General features: G+C 37.3%; 1 pseudogene; it reads right to left on the reverse strand.

The window, feature by feature from the left end:
- Positions 1-5,564: 5,564 nt before the first annotated feature.
- Positions 5,565-13,583, reverse strand: LOC147409864 (homeobox-leucine zipper protein MERISTEM L1 pseudogene; annotated as a pseudogene).
- Positions 13,584-14,275: the final 692 nt, after the last annotated feature.

Genomic DNA, 14,275 nt, shown 5'->3' on the forward strand with positions numbered 1-14,275 from the left:
GAAATCATCATCTTGTAGACCAAACAGAAGCTTCACGATAAAAATCACTAAAAATTGATCAAATTACCAAAATACCCCTGACATCAAAACAACCCTAGAGCCTACGTTACGCTTAGGAAAACTCTCTCGAACACATAAAATAACAAATCGAAACCAAATAAATCATTTCACCAATTTTAACAGAATTTGACAAAATTACGAAAATACCCCTCATAAAGTTCACAATAATTTCACATAAAAATTTTCATAAATGACACAAACCAACATTCTGATTGAATTCCTTACGAAAAAATGATTCTAAAACATCCTAGAACATTAAAAACCGACTTGAAACGTGAAAAGTCCTCTCCGGGGGGTAAAACAGTAATTTCACAATTTTCATAATTAAAAAATTCGAAATTAATAAATAAAACATTAAATAATTAAATTTAAACATTAATGAAATTAATTTAAAATTTTGAACCTAAAAAATCGATTAATCGGACTCTCAGGCAAAATTGTTGAGGGCTCGTGGGATATTTCTTTAAGGACCCCTCCATTTGGGGGTCCAAAGAATTAAAGAAATAATGGAGGGGCCTTCTCCAAAAATTAAAAGTAAATCAAGCAAGACTAAGGTCAAGGTATTAAAGTCAATCAAGTGAGACTGAAGTCAAAATTAAAGTCAATTAAGCAAGACTAAAGTCAAGATACTTAAAGTCAATCAATTATGACTAAAGTCAAAACATTAAAAGTCAATCAAATAAGACCAAAAGTCATAATAGAGATTTAATTAAATAATAACTCTATCTAATAGAGTTCTAACTTAAAAACAATTCTACCTAAAACAATTTGAATTAAAACACAATTCTACCTAAAACAATTCAAATTAAAACACAATTCTACCTAAAACAAGTCAAACTAAAACACAACTCTAATTAAAAGATCTCTAATTAAACACTAACTCTATCCAAATCAACCCCTAAAAACATCTATAAATAGAGGTGCTCATACCCTATTTTCGTATCAAAATATAAACCCTAAGAGAAGTTGGTCTAGAAGCTCCCCTAGCCCCCCCATAAACCCTAGTTTTGGAGCCCCAACTCCTTAGCTAACATCCCTCCTTCAATTTTAGTCTAGAAAACACCCAAAAGCCTTCTAAAAACACCCCCAAATCCTCAACGAACTTGAAGAGTTCAGATTCAAGAACAAGGAGATACCTCGATCTCGGAGATCCGAAGACAAATCCGGAAATAGAACGTAGCAAGGGAGCACGGTACAAGGAGCTCTTTTGTCAGATCTGAGGGAGTAAAGTCCTTGCATCGGAAAGGTATTATTTTTTTTATTTTCTATTTTTATCTAGGTTTTAGCAATGTAATTTACTTGGGAATTTAGTAGAGACCGGCTTCGGCCGGGCGGGGTTGGTGCCTAACACCTTCCAACCCCGTAACTTGATCCCCGAATTCAGTTTTTTTTGGTTTTAGATTAGTTTTTATCCGTTTAGAGTCATTGATCGGTTCTTAGACCGTAATAACTAGGTGGCGACTCCCAAACCTCAAGGGTCAAAAGCGGGTCCGCGTACCCCGCGGATCGAGGGCGCTTTCACATTAGAACTCAAAGTGCTTCTAAAAACTTTGAAATACGCATTTATTGGCAAAAATCAAAATTTACCTATAATAATTTCCTCTCACCTCAGTGTACTCTAGGAGAAAAACTTATTACAAGTTTTGAGAGAACATCAACAAGTTATTGGTTGGACAATAGTTGATATTATGGGAATTAATCCATCCATGGTAATCTATCACATTTGTCTAGAGGATTTTGTTAAACTTTCATTAGAACCTTAGAGATGGGTCTTATCATAAAAGATGTAATCCGGAGTGAAGTAAAAAAACTACTAGATATGAGTATCATCTACCCCATTGTCGACAATTGTTGGGTAAGTACCATTCAGGCTATTCATAAGAAGTCTAGTATAACTGTGGTGGTAAAGCAAAACAATGAATTAATTTCCACTCGAGTCCAAACTAGATGGAGAGTATGTATCAATTATAGAAAATTCAACTTAATGACTCCAAAAAATTACTTTACGCTACCTTTCATTCACCAAATTTTAGAGTGTCTAGTAGGATATTCTCACATTGCTTCTTGAATGGTTACTCCGGGTACAACCAAATACCCATTGCTCTTATTGATCCAAAGAAATTAACTTTTACTTGTCCCTTCAGAACTTTCTAAAAATACATGCTTCGTACCATATCTAGTCCTAAAGGAGGGGTGAATAGTATAATTAAAATTTCTTTCGATTTATCTAATTTTAACTTAGATTGATAATTTGACTATGTGTTCTAAATCATTCACCTAGCCTCAATTTTACACTTATGTCTCTAATTTGCATTTAACGAAAATATACTTGGAATTCAAATATTCATTTAACCATGTTATTCAATGGCACATGCAAATACTATTTACCTATTCGACATTCATGGCATCTCATGACATTTAAAACATTCAAGTGTAAATTACGGCATTATGAAAACATGCACGAGACATAAGACATCTAATGGATCGGCAATATGCCTACATCCATTCTCACGACTAATCTCTAATTTGTAAACAAATAAAAGTTCACTTAAAATCTAAATATTCTTAGCATGACACACATAGTATAGTGTTCATTCATAATATGCATTCATCTAAGTATAAATTGATAGAGGTATTTTGACAAACACGAGATAAGCATTTTATTGTAGTTCAGCAACGTGCCTATAGATACGTGATTTCGCGATTACGATGGCCACGTCTACTAAGGTTTGGAGTCGCCACCATTCATATTGTAAGTGGATGTGAATGGTCACCCGATGTATATTTTTGAAAAATTACCATTTTTGATATTTAGTGACTCTCGATGGATAATGTATCGATCCAACCTTGAGATCGGGGTAAGCAGCTTAGTTGGAGAAAAGGAAAGGTGTTAGGCACCCTTTTCTCCTTATCATGTGATGGTAACCTCAACTCAACTCGGTTATTCTAATTGAAAATGCAAAACAAAAGTAAAGTGTCACATATCGAGGCTTGTTCCCTAAGTAGGGATTCATTTTCGACTTGATTATAGAATCATCTCATTGAAGGATATGATCCTTTGAATCATTTTCCTCGGTAGCTAAGTGTGATTTGAAAAATATTGGCTATGGTTATGGGTTCATTCTCATGAGTTGAGAAGAACCAGAACACCAATTGCCTCAAAACAATTGAGAGATTAAAATTGATTTTATTTTCAAAATGGATTACAACCCTTATACTTTCGACCGGACCAAAGTCTGATCTACCGAAGATAAGGGAGGGGGATCATTGCATATTAAGTCCTTCTAAAATAAAAACAAAGAGAAGAGGGGGATAGTAGAAGAGGAAGATGGAGAGAGTAGAGAGGAAAATGAGAGATTTGCTTTGACCCACCTTGAAACTTCAAGATTTTCTTTTCTTTTCTTTCCTTCCTTCTTCTTCTATGTCTTCTTGAGTTGAGTCCTTAATGAGTTATGAGAATGTAACTCTTTTGAAATTCGTGTGAGAAAGTATAGGAGAGATGAGTAGAGAATTTAGAATAGAGAGTAGAGTAATTTTTTTTTGTGAGACTTGATCACTATTTTTAGGAGAAGAAAAGGGTATTTATAGGTGTTAGGAGGATACTTTGGGGATATAATGGGATAAAATTTGAGAAAGTAGATAATGACACATGCTTTAAAGGTGGGGGGTATGAAATTAGGAGTTGGGAAAGGGATAATTATGTAATGGAGGTAAATGGCTTATATTTTGATCCAAATGGTTTGGATCTTACCCAAACCATTTGGGTGGAGTGTTTGGTGAGGTGAGATGATGGGTGTTTAAGAAGATAGTTGATTGATTGAGTGGTGTTTAGTTTAAGAGAATGGATGGTATAAGAGGGTGGTTGGGAGGGTGAAAGAGATGGTGACATATGGCAAGATGTATGGAGGTTAGGAGTTTAGATTTAATTGATGAAAAAGAATTAATGTTTGATTTGAGATGATTGGTGTAGGTTTAGATTGTAGACATGGGTTTATAAGAAATGATGATGGTAGATTAGGGAGAGGTATGATGATGATAGGTTAGGGAGAGGTATGGGTTGTAGGTGTTTGATTTGAAATAATAGGGGTTAAGGAATTATGAGGGTAGGTTAGGGGGAGGTATGGGTTGGAGGTATTTGATTTGAAAGAATAGAGGTTTATAAAGAGTAATGAGGGTAGGTTAGAGGAGGGTGTAGGTTGATGTGATTTTTTAGAAAAAAGATAATGTGGGTAGTTAATTTTTTAGAGAAAGGTGATGTGGTGGGTGGTTTGATGAGGGAGGTGAGAGGAGGTGATGACATGTGTCACCTTTTGATGAAAAAAGAGTGATTGGTTGATGTGGGTTGTGGTTTATGGGTTAGGGTTGTGGGTTAGATGTGAACTGAATATGGGTTTGGGCTTAAGGGCATTGGGCTTGGGTTTTAGGAATTGGTTGGGATCATTTTGGATTGGATTTAGGAGGGTGGAACATTTTAGGTTTTTAGATGATATGAGATTGGATTTGGGTTAGGGGATAATGCGAGAAATACATTTTAGATGACTTATGGGTTCGTGGGCCTTAGATGGGCTTAGGTTTTTTTAGATTTGGAAATGGAGCGGTGAGGGTAGAGGAAGTAATAGGTGTCCTAAGTCTCATTTTAATTTTATCAATTTTTTTAAGATTTTAAAATTATTGGATTAATCAAAATGCCACGTGTTGGCAAATCGGGCATTTTTGGTAAACTTTATCCAAAATTTGCATTTTTGGTTTTGGAAGTGGAGTTGCGTATATTGGGAAAGCGTAGGGTAGGCCGAGCCCTTAAAACTTTAGGACGTCTTAGGGGCATTGGTTCGATCAAAATGTGACTTTTCAATGATTTGGGCCTTAAGACCCATTGGCCCATTTATTTGGAAAATCGATATTTTATGTCCTTTCAAGTAGGGGCCTGTTCAAATTGAGGTGTCTACAGCTGCCCTTCTTTGCAAGAATTGCGTGCAAAGAACTGCAAAGAATAGACTAAAACCCTATTTGTATGGGGCAAAAAACTTACTGAAACATGACTTCAAATTATCAATTGAATTGATGACTTTTATAGAAAATGGCTAATCAAGCATAAGGTCTAATAGAGCCTTGCCTTATTAATTCCTTAATCTCGATGGCGTGGAGCTCGTGTGAGATCTCAGATTTGATGAAAGTTTGATAAGTTTTGAAATTCGGATATTTTTTTATCGTGTTTTAACAAATCGGAGTTGAGTGGAACTCGAAAGGATTTTTGAAATTCTTTTTATTTATTTATTTATTTTTTTTTTTGCATTTTCTTGATTTTCGATTTTTAATTTTTTGTATTTTCTCGATTTTTGATTTTTGATTTTTTTTGTGTTTTTTTTTTTTTTTTTTTTTCATTTTTAAATGTAAGGTTTGTTCTTGACTTGTTTACTTTCTTTCTTCTACATCCTAAAACCCATTTTTTATTATCTTCTTTTATGGGTCTTATTTTATTTTTACCATAAGTTAATCCTCCTAATTCATGCATTGTCCCTTGTAAGGACATCTTTGATCTTTTCGACGGTATAAGCGATAAGGTTGCTAACAGTTGCCACAGATCCAAGAAAGTTTTACTATTGGAATTCAATCAACTAAGATTTGAAATGCAACGGTCAAGAGAGATCGCCCAGACCCAACCTCAATAATTCCACCTCTATGAATTGTTGGCCAATCTGAAAGTATAACGAAACCTGAAGGCAAGAGGGCTACATAGTCTAGGTCATTTCCATTTAGAACACATTCATTGCAATAATATCAACAGGAGCATAAGCTGCGAACGACCCTATTGCATCGGTACTACTCTCTTACATTATCAGCATGTCATTCCGATTGGAATTTAGAGTATTTACTCACAGTAGAGATACACAGTTACCAGGATCTTGACCATTGAACAACACCACTGTTAGAAAGGATATCCCACTCATCCCAAGAATCCTCATTCCAGAAGGAATCAAAGACTCTCTTTAGTGAAATAGGAAGTCAGAAAGAAGTGGCTGCACTTAGCACAATACTAGGAGGTCCGCCTGGGTCGTCTATGCTCTTTCTGGTCATGACCCTCACATCTTCAGCTCCACTTCCTAGTAATAAGGTCCATGTGCGAGCGGTAGAAGCACTCACACCAGAACAAAAACTCATCACCATTCTCTCAGCTAGCTTCAACATACTCTTTCGCCCTTCTTGATTCGTTGTCACACCAATATCTCTAGCCGGCATGTTACTAGCCATAACACTTACAAGGCGTTCGCACTATCGATTTAAGGTAGCAACCCATCGCTTTGCTCCAAATCCAAGGCCAGAGTTAACCAGTGATTTATATATAGTGTGAACTGCTTTGTCATCCACTTCAATATGTTCAATCCATACAAGCTTGGAGTAACCATTCGGCTTTTCTTGGATTACACAGCTAGATGGCCTTCTTCGACATCTCAATATCAGGCTAGGACGTAAATGGTCCAAGGACACATCGACAACCACCAAAATTCCCTCGGAGTGTTGTTTACAATACCTTACAAAGAAACTTTCTCAGGTCGAAATAAGAGGTAAAGGGATTTGAAATTCTGCTATCATCACTTGAAGGGCTCTATAGCAGTTTCCTACTATGCCTATTGATACGATCTTGAGACTCATTGCTCTCGAAGCAATGCTAAAAATACAATGGACCACTAATTCACATGTATAAGGATCTCAACAAGGTTAATATGATTCATGATTACAATGGCACTTTCTCGTGCAACTTATGTTTCAATTCAAAAGGTTTCAGTCCAACTTCCCTAGGAAAAGTTCTCATGTACTCTTCTTCATTTAGAATCTCATAAGTATCATCAAGGCCTCGCATCTATAAGGATTCCCCAATTTGGGTCATTCGGATCAGCTCTTCCATTGTTGAAACCGCAAGCTCGATAATCAATGGTTTATCTGCCTCAGTAGGCCCGAAGAGTGATCTTAGGAAAGGCTTGCTCAGGGTCCTTGCTTCAATGCCTTTATGTTTTACCTAGTGAGTTGTGCTGCTTCGGACACCAAGGTGGTGATAATGGGGCAAGCTATTCGAATTCGTGTTTTGAAAGAGAGACTTGACTCATTTCTCATCGAGACGTGTGATTGGCATCATATATTTTGTATTTTCTTTTTGTTAGCAAAAAATATAATGTGAAACTTTTGAAATAAAAAAGAAAATAAGTTTTTACTTATTTGGCCGCAGGTGTATCTAATGCTTTGAAAACTTGAAGTTTGAATAAGTCCTAGATTTTTCATCATCGGCTAAAATAGTAGTTTTTCTTTTTAAAATTTTACGAAATGTCTTTATCAAATGAGGACGATAAATTTAGAGTTTGTAAAATCTTTGGTCGTGACGATCTTGGTATTTTTGCCAACCACAGAGGATATAAATGTCAATTGCTCTTTTGATTCCTTTAGAGTCATCCCTAATACCCTGGTATTGGAAAACTATTATCTGTTTGGGTCTTGGGATTTTGAAAATATTCCGCCATTCACAGTTTATACTCTTGCGGGCGAGGAGTTTTTTTTTACCCTTATTGCCCCTGGTGATAATTACGATTTTTACCAGACCTGGTTTTCACATTTTTGCATATCGATGTCTTTTAGATTTTCATCATGCCGGTGGCTTTGATCTTGCCATAGTCTGATTTTTTTACTCATAGTGCCCTTTCAGGTTTTCATTATGCCCTTTCAAACTATACATGTATTTTTTTTATTTTTCATTACAATTCCTCGGAGTCTCTGTGTCTTTGTGGCTTGGTGACTCAAGTTGAACCACAAGATTAGCGACTCTAGTGATCGATCTAGATTCTCCTCTCGAGTTTTCCAACGATTTTTCGTGGTTCGGTAACCCACGTTGAGTAGCAAGATCGGCTATTCTACGCTTCAAGACACTTTTTTTTAAATATCAGATCTAGATTCCCCTCTCGAGTCTAACAACAACTAACAAGATCATTAGTGTTGTCATTGTCACTGTGTTGCCCTAAAACATTCCATGATCATAAAAGACTTTTAATAAGATAAAACATTGGCTTAAGCTTATGGTAGTGGAAAGATACAAAAAAGTTAAGGTTTGGGTCTTAGTTTATCTAAAGTGGGCTAGTTATGGGATTCGTCTATTTTTATTTCGAAAAGGTGATCTATGTCTCCTCCCAGCGTCTCTCGATCTTGTTTAGGCTAGAGATTTGGGTCAAGCTCAAATCAAGTGTCCGAATTTTTGATTTTTTTGATTTTTTTGTATTTTTAGTCGTTCACAGTTTATTCTCATGCAGGTCAGGAGTACTTTGATGCTTTTGATTTTTCTGTTACTCTTTGAATTTTTTTTCTTTTGTCACCCTTCTTTTTATATAATTGTTGACTTGCCTCAGTCTTAGGTTAAGAAATGAACGTGATGGCTCAAAAGGGTTGACTAGGGTTAGATTGTTGTTTTCAAAATAGCACAGATGGCCTTTCGTCATCTCAAGATCAGTTTTTAGGTGTAGCATTTCTTGACTGTGTCAGCATTGATTGGTTGCGGGAAGACTTATCCGTCCATTTCTGTGAAAATCAGAGCTTCTCCTGTCATTACCTTCTGCACAATGAATAGTCCTTCATAGTTTAGTCGAAATTTTTCCCTAGCATCTTCTTGGATTGGCAAATTTTTTTTCAAAACAAGGTCTCCTGGTGAAAATCTCTAGGCTTGACTTTTTTGTTGTAGGCATAAGCTCTCCGTGGCTGATAGATCTGTCCATGGCAAATGGTTGCAAGATGTTTTTCTTCAATTAAATTCAATTTATCAAACCGAACCTGAATCCATTTAGTTTCATCTAACTTTGCTTCTTTTAAGATCCGGAGGGAGGGAATCTCAACCTCTATAGGTAAGACTGCTTTCATTCCGTATACTAGTGAGTATGAAATTTCCCCAGTTGAGGTCCTGAATGAGATTAGATAGGTGTGAAGTGCGAAAGGCAACATATTATGCCAATCTTTATACGTAACCGCCATCTTCTAGATTATTTTCTTAATATTCTTGTTGGCTACCTCGACTGCTCCGTTCATCTTAGGTCTGTAGGGTATAGAGTTGTGATTAGTGATCTGGAAGTCTTCGCACATCTTGATCATATCTTGGTTCTTGAAGTTCTTGGCATTATCTGTCACTAGTCCGCTGAAAAGCTCATATCTGTAGATAATATTATTTTTGACAAACTTCATGACGTTGTTCTTTGTGATGTTGGCATATGAAACAACTTCTACCCATTTGGTAAAGAAATCGATAGCAACATAGATGAAACGATACCTGTTTGCAGCTTTAGGTGAGATATGTCCAATGATGTCTATGCCCCAAAGCAAAAAAGGCTAAGGAGTGATCATATTGTGCCATTCTAATGGTGGAGCGTTGATCTTGTTGGCATAAATATAACATAGATGGCTTTTGCAGACATGCTGATAGCAATCACTCTCCATTGTTGTCCAGTAATATCTCATCCGCATAATCTTCTTCGCTAGCATATGACCATTCATGTGGTATCCACAAACTCCACTATGTACAGTCTCGATTAATCATTTTTCTTCTACTTCTACTTCACATCGGAACAAGACCTCGTGATGTGATTTATTATACAAAAATAGTTGCTTAAGAAGAATTGTCCTGTCAATTTCTGAATAGTCCTTCGATCATTAGGCGTTGCATTTGAGGGGAGGGTTCGATCTTCGAGATATGCCTTGATGTCCGATTACCATGACTTCTCTTCAAATTCTTCTACTTTGGCAAGTAGACAGTAAGTCGGTTCGTCTTGAATTCTAATCTCAATGGGGTCGGTGATTAGGTCTTCCAAGATACTGATCATAGAAGAAAATGTAGTCAGTACATCTGTAAACTGATTCTTAGCTCTCGACATATATGTAAATGAAATCCTATCAAAACACGACCTTAGTTCCTCTAGATACTTGTGGTAAGGGACCAATATCTGCTCTTGGGTCTTTCATTCTCCAGTCGTCTGATAGACTACTAGGCTTGAATCTTCAAAAATATCGATCTTATCTGCCTCGATATCCAATGCTACTTTCAACCCTGTCATGCATGCTTCGTATTCAGCCTCGTTGTTAGAATATTGGAATTTCAATCTAATGGCGATTGGCATGTGTGACCCATCTGGCTTGATCAAAACTACCCCTATTCCATTTTCTTTCTGATTAAATGCTCCGTCGAAGTACATTTTTCAACTTGGTTCTTTATCATCGTCCTCAACCTTAGTGAGTAGTATGACTTCATTTGGAAAGTTCATTTTTAATGGCTCGTAGTCAGGCAACGGGTGCTTGGCTAGGTGGTCGGCGATGGCTTGCCCTTTGATGGCTTTTTGAGTGACATAGGTGATGTCAAACTCAGATAATAAAAATTGCTACTTCGCTATACGACCCGTTAATGTCGATTTCTCGAAAAGGTACTTTAAGAGGTCCATTCTGGCAATAAGCATAATTGAGTAACTAAGAAAATAATGACGTAGTCGTTGAGATGCCCAGACTAATACACAATAAGTCTTCTCAAGTGTCGAATATTTTACCTCGTACTCAGTAAACTTCTTGCTGAGATAATAGATAGCCTGTTTTTTCCATCCAAATTCATCGTGTTGCCCTAGTACGCATCCCATTAACATTTCTTGCACTGAGATGTACATCAGCAAGAGTCGCCTTAAAGTAGGAGGGACCAAGACTAGGAGATTGAGCAGATATTACTTGATCTTGTAGAATGCTTCCTAACAGTATTTGTTCCACTTCTTCAATATATCCTTCCTAAGTAGCTATAAAATTGGCTCATAGATAGGCGTGAACTGAGCAATGAAATGACTAATATATTGTATTCTCCCCAAGAATCCCCAAACATCTCTCTCTAAAACAGGTACTTTCATCTCGAGGATATACTTGATTTTTGTTGAATCTATCTCGATGCTTCTTCTACTGACAATGAACCCCAGTAGCTTGCCTGATATTGTCTTGAATACGCATTTTACCAGATTTAGCCTCAAACTATAATTCCTTAGTCTGTCGAACAATTTTTTCAATTTTACTAGATGGTCTTCTCCTATACTGGATTTAGCGATCATGTCGTCTACGTAAACTTCCATTTCATTATGGATCATGTCATGGAACAAGCCAGTCATTACACGTTGATAAATCGCCCCTTCATTCTTCAACCCGAATGGCATGATGTTGTAGTGGAAAGTGCCCCATGGCGTGTTGAATGCAGTTTTCTCTTGGTTTTCTTCTACCATTTTTATCTGGTTATAGCCTGAGAAGCTATCCACAAACAAGAACATGTCGTGCCCTATTGTACTATCGACTAGAGTGTCAATGTGTGGAAGTGGAAAATCATCATTAGGACTTGCCTTGTTCAAGCCTCGGTAGTCAACACAAATGCATACCTTCCCATCTTTCTTGAGTACTAGGATGACGTTAGCTAGCCATTCAGGGTACGTAGAAACTACGAGGAATCCTACTTCGAACTACTTCGTGACCTCATCTTTGACCTTGAGGGTCTATTCTGGTTTCAATCTTTTTAGTTTATGTTTGATCGGCTTGTTTCCGGTAGCGATTGGCAGTTTGAGGACAACCAGATCTGTGTCTAACCTAGGCATATCCCTATACGACCATGCAAACACATCCTGATACTTCCGTAAGAGTTCAATCATTTCTTCTTTCTATTGTGACGTTAATAAGGCTCCGATCTTAACAATTTGCAGGTCCTCTTCGTTACCAAGATATTGAATCTGTATCCCCGATGTTTGGCTAAACACCTTTCTCATGACAGTCTACCAAGTATTTGATTTCTTTGGGTGGTATTACATTTCATCCTTAGATTCTTCTTCGATCCCCATGAGGTTGAAGTCTAGTTAAAGATCAAAATCATACTCGTCCCATTCAAATTTTATTTTATCTGGGTACTCATTTGATCGACACAGATCTCTTGAAAACTCTTTTTTAAATTTTTGAAAAGTATCTATATTTTTGTAATTTTGAAAGATTTTTTATTTTTTTATCTTTTGAGAATTTTTTGATTTTTGAGTAGTATTTATTTTTTTGTGATTTTCTGGATATCTGAAATAAGAAAAATAATTATGCAAATTCATTAGTAAAGATAGAGAGCCCTCAAAATAGTCTTTTCCCGAGGACGAGGGCTTATTATGATCTTCGGACAAACTAGATTCGTTTAACGACATTTTTTTAGGCCTCAGTAGCCTCAAGGATTAACAGGAATTCCTCCCAGTTGATCAAGACTTCTCCTTCTCTGAGAGGACAGATGAGATGAGAAAGTGATTTGTTAGGTGGTTTGGTCGATGGTTCGTAGATAACCATTATCTTCAATTGATCTTTGTTAAGTCAGAGCATAGTCCCTCCCAAGCTTAGTGGGATGAAAACTGATGCCCAGTCGATGCTAGTGGGGGAAGGTGATTCTTTTCCTATGTTCTCAGTTGCTTCCTCTTTTGTGGGCTCTCAAGTTTTTTCTGATGGACTTTCATTGGAATCCCCATTGAATAAGACATCAATACCTTCTATGAAGGATGATTGGAACTCAACAATTGAGTTTTCTTGAACGTGCACAAGTTTGAAATTTATCATTTTTTTCTTTCTTATTGGCCTTTTTGGTGGTGATTCTGATAAGCTATCAGGTCTAGTTTGAGACTTCGAAAAGTTGACACTGATGTGAGGAACTTCACCCAGATTCCAGACATTTGGTTTGTGATTTTGCTTTCTCGCTAGTCGAAGTTCTTTCTTCTTATCGTTCATTCTTTATATAACTTTTTTCGTGGGCCTAAACCCCATACCGAAATAAGGAGTATGCTTTTTTGCTTCGACCGACGTAGCTTTTCCTTTTTCTCCTGGTCCCAACCCTTGTCTGGGTTGATAACCTGCTTTCTTCAAAACCCGACCAATCATCAGATTTGTTTTTGATAGCTTTGTCGTTACCTTCTCCTTCCCTTTTTTCACGTGGTTAACAGTAGTAAATTGATCGAAATGGTAGAGTGCCTTATCTTTTTTCATTTCAATGTCAATGAATGGCACATCCAGAGCACTCCTAACTGGAATAAACTCTCTGTCAATACTGATATCATCCTTTGCCTCATGATAAATTTGATTTTTTAGTGCAACGAGGAAGGTACAACCCCTGCTATATGGATCCATGGTCTATCCAACAGTAAGTTAGAGGTTGTCGGTATCTCCATAACTTCAAACCTTACTTCGAACGTACAAGGGCCTATTGTGATAGGCAGGTTCACTTCTCCCAGCGAATCCCTTCTTGAACTGTCGAAACCTTAGACAACCTTATTGTTCGGCTTGACATACAACCAGTCGGCATTGAGCTTGCGAAATGTTTCAAAAGGACAGACGTTAAGAGCTGAGCCATTATCAATTAATACCCTGGCAACCATCATGTCCTTGCATATGATCATGATATTTAGTGGCTCAACGTGCCCTCGTCCTTCTGGCACGAACTCGCTCTCTGTGAAGATAATGGGGTTGGGGGCCATGATCTGACCTACTATTTACTCCAATTGTGCCGACGAAGTGGTTGCAGGTACATGAAATTTTCTCAGGACTCTCAACAGTACCTCCTGATGTTCTTCTGATTTCTGTAAAAGACCTAGAATACTGATCTGAGCCTGTTGCTTGTGAATGAGCTTAATGACGTCTGTTGCTTCCTTATCTACCACTTTCGCCTTTTCTTTTTCCTTGTCGTTTTCATTCATCTTGTCCTTCTCCTTTTCTTTTCTCTTCTCGTCCTCTGTCCCCTTTGATGTTTTTTTTACTTCTTTCTTGATGCTTACCCCTTTTACCGATGCCCTTTGACACCTCTCTACTTTCATCATATGGCCAATCCACCATTGCCTTTTTCATTTTTTTGATTCCTGTGATTGTAGTAATTGTAGTCTCGTAGCTCCAAAGGACTGCTTGGTTAGAACTATATGGAAGGGTTTAGGTGTGCGTATGGTGATTGGGGATGGATCAGGTTTTACATGGAGAATGAAGCGTGGTGGTGATGATTTAGATGTAGTGGTAGTGGAAGGAGCTACTTGAGGAGTTAGTGGAGTGTAGGGAATAACGAGTGGTGATCGTGATGATGAACTGTAAGGTATGTGAAAGGGTGGTCAAGTCGTATTTTGATGACTTGGCAATGTATATGGTATAATGAGGGGTTGTCGAGTAACAGTATCGGGACTTT

The sequence above is a fragment of the Akebia trifoliata genome, chromosome 2, assembly GCF_017979445.1.
Source record: "Akebia trifoliata isolate Shusen 1 chromosome 2, ASM1797944v1, whole genome shotgun sequence".
In the NCBI taxonomy this organism is placed as follows: Eukaryota; Viridiplantae; Streptophyta; class Magnoliopsida; order Ranunculales; family Lardizabalaceae; genus Akebia; species Akebia trifoliata.